Raw genomic sequence first — 3,005 nt, 5'->3', positions numbered from 1 at the left:
CATATGACGCACATACATGCCCATATGCACACAAATGCTGATTTCAGGGGTACAGCAGGGTGTCCTTGAGTAAAGGCACACCTGCAGTGTCGGTGGATTCCGGAGTCATCCACGTTGAGTATTGTCTCTGCTCTGATTAAGCACCAGCGTTGGTAAAGTCAGGCTGCAGTGCGAGTCGGGATGGTGCATCGTGGACGTCACGAGCAGTGTCCTTGGCTATGGTGCAGGATTTGGCCTCGGTGAGAGTTGGTGCCGCATGGTGTCAGCAGGTGTCAGGACTAGGGTACAAGTCGGGGTGGTGAGTTGTGTTCTTCACGAGCGGTGCCCATGGCTTTGGTGCAGGTTACGGCATCGCTCGCCGGCGTCAGTGTAGCAATTTCCTTTTGTGGCAGCTGACACAGCAGTTTCAGATGCAGAAAGACAGAAAAAATGAAGTCTTTGTATACCTGAGACTTCAGAACAGGAGGCAAGATCGATTTCAAGCCCTGGGAGAGATTCCTCAAGCAGGGGACACACCGAACAGCAAAGTCCTTCTCCTTTCCTTGGCAGTAAGCAGCCACTGCAGGCCAACCCCAGACAGCAAAACAGCACAGGGGCAGTATTCCTCCTCAGCTTCTCCGGCTCTTCTCCTTGTCAAAGGTTCCTCTCGATTCCCAGAAGTGATCTAAAGTTCTGGGATCTGGACCCCAATATTTATACTAAAAATCCTTTGTTCTCTGGTGGCAGAGAACCCTGTGCTTAGTCAAAACCAGTTCTGTCCTCTCTGGGGAAGCTAGGGTAGGAGTGCATGCTCACGGGATACAGGGTCCTATCAGATGGCAATCCTTCTTTTAAACTGGAGAAGCTGGGGTAGGTGTACCACACTCACAGGATACAGTGCCCCATAGGATGAAAATTCCTATTTTTAAATGGAGGATCTGTCTTGGGTGTACCACTCTCACAGGATATGGAGTCATGTAGGATGGCCATTCTCCTTTTAAAACGGAGAACCTGGGATATGTGTTCCACACTCACAGGATATAGAACCCCATAGGAAGCCAATCCTTTTTAACTGGACAAGCTGAGGTAGGTGTACAATACTCGCAGGATACAGAGCCCTATCAGATGGCAATCCTTCTTTTAAACTGGCGAAGCTGAGGTATGTGTACCATGCTCACAGGATACAGAGGCCTATCAGATGGCAATCCTTCTTTTAAACTGGCGAAGCTGGGGTATGTGGACCATGCTCACAGGATACAGAGGCCTATCAGATGGCAATCCTTCTTTTAAACTGGAGAAGCTGGGGTATGTGTACCATGCTCAAAGGATACAGAGGCCTATCAGATGGCAATCCTTCTTTTAAACTGGAGAAGCTGGGGTAGGTGTACCATGCTCACAGGATACAGAGCCCTATCAGATGGCAATTCTTCATTTAAAATGTAAAAGCTGGGGTAGGTGTACCACGAGAAGAGGAGGGAAGGTATACCACAATTACAGGATACAGAGCCCCATAGGATGCAAATTCTTCATTTACATTGCAGAAGCTGGGATACGTGTGCCCAGGATATAGAGCCCCAAAGGATGGCAAATAGAAGCTAACATAACTATTTCAGAAAAAGCCAAGCATCTTAAGACACTAATGAATCAGCAAAACAGTGAGGTCAGAAGGGCCATTGAACCTGCTCTATGGCTACAGGTTTTCAAGTGGTAGCTCCATTCTGCAGATAAGCCTTTGCCTATGCTGCGCTTACAGAAGTTGTTTCAGGCAATTTACTCATTTTGGAATTGATTTGTGCCCATGTATAACACCGCAGTCAGTTGTCCTTCTTTTAGTGGGCAGCTAGATTCTCTTTCCAGAACTGCATTACAGAGGGAAAAGGATATTCAGTATCTAGGATGCTGCACTCACCTCTAAAATGGCTCAACAGTCACAAGAGATCAGATCTGAGCCAGGGCCACAATTTAGACCGGAAACAGAAATGAACTCGCAGACAAAATTCCAAACTCTTTAGAGTCTGATTTCATCTCTGTTGTTTTCAAATGCCCTGCTTTTATTTATTTATTTAAATTCTGCTCATATCTGGCTTGCTTTGTAAGGTACAATGGATGCTTCTATTTTGGAAAACTGCTGTATGCATGTGTACAATTATTTTTGATACTTGTCAACTCAATCGGCATTGTGATATTAACCCAATAAAGTCTGCCTCTGTGATGATGGTAGTGGTAATTCACTGGCTGACATGATTTACGCCATTCATAAAAATCTAAAAAATATTTTATTGTAAGCTGTGTATGTCCATTGGTTTAACTACTATTAGAAGTATGCATAGCTGGTATTACACGTGCTGTACATTATACCTAAACATGCTATTTCGACTACTGTCTACACACATTAAATGTCTATGGCTATATATTCTGCAACAATAAATAACATTGGGCCATATTATCAAGCCCCAGCAATAAATATTGCTAAGCGGACTTAGCGCTAGGATAATTATCGCCTGGTAGCGTAGATTTTTATCACTGAGATAGCGTGCTATTAGCAACGTTTATCTCAGAAGTGATAAAAATCCTCGCTCTTACTGCCAAATGAGAGATTATCGCTGGAAAACCAACGATAATCTCTCGAAGTTTGGCGTTAGCTTGATTATAGGGGCTCACAAACTTAGCCATGATATCCACCTTCCATAGGATATCATGGCTAAGTCAGGAAAATATCAGGTGTAAAAAAAGCAGCGCTAACCGCGGTTAGCGCTGCTTTTTTATCACTAACAGGGTTAGCGATATCCTTGATAATAGGAGAAATGTCGCTTAACAACATTTCTCCTATTATTTTTGTCTGGAACGCCCCCTTTGCATCTCATTAGAGATGCAAGGGAAAGCGTAGAGAAAATGGGTGCTAACATGCGAATTTGCGTGTTAGCACCCTGTTGCTGATAGGGAGATAATTTTATCTCCGCTTTCTTGGCTTTTAAAGCCAAAAAAGCAGAGATAAATCCCTTGGTAATATGCCCCTCTGTTCACTT

This window comes from Lissotriton vulgaris, chromosome 1_1 (genome assembly GCF_964263255.1).
Source record: "Lissotriton vulgaris chromosome 1_1, aLisVul1.2, whole genome shotgun sequence".
Lineage (NCBI taxonomy): Eukaryota > Metazoa > Chordata > Amphibia > Caudata > Salamandridae > Lissotriton > Lissotriton vulgaris.
Note: the sequence above shows the minus strand (reverse complement) of the source record.